Here is a 228-nt window from a genome sequence, read left to right on the forward strand (position 1 = left end):
TAGAACAAGACAAGATCTACCAACCAGGTGAGCTAAGGCTTCTGTGCACTTCAGAAAGACGTCAATCTCTAGGGGGTTGGGGCATTTCTGCTTCCTTTTCCTCCAGAAAGCTGTAATGGCAGCTGTCCCCCCTAATCCGTGGTTTCGCTTTCCGTGGTTTCAGTTGGCTGCCGTCAACTGTGGTCCAAAAACACTAAGGACAATTCCAGAAATGAAGTTTTACATTGC

The sequence above is a fragment of the Myotis davidii genome, unplaced genomic scaffold, assembly GCF_000327345.1.
Source record: "Myotis davidii unplaced genomic scaffold, ASM32734v1 scaffold217, whole genome shotgun sequence".
In the NCBI taxonomy this organism is placed as follows: domain Eukaryota; kingdom Metazoa; phylum Chordata; class Mammalia; order Chiroptera; family Vespertilionidae; genus Myotis; species Myotis davidii.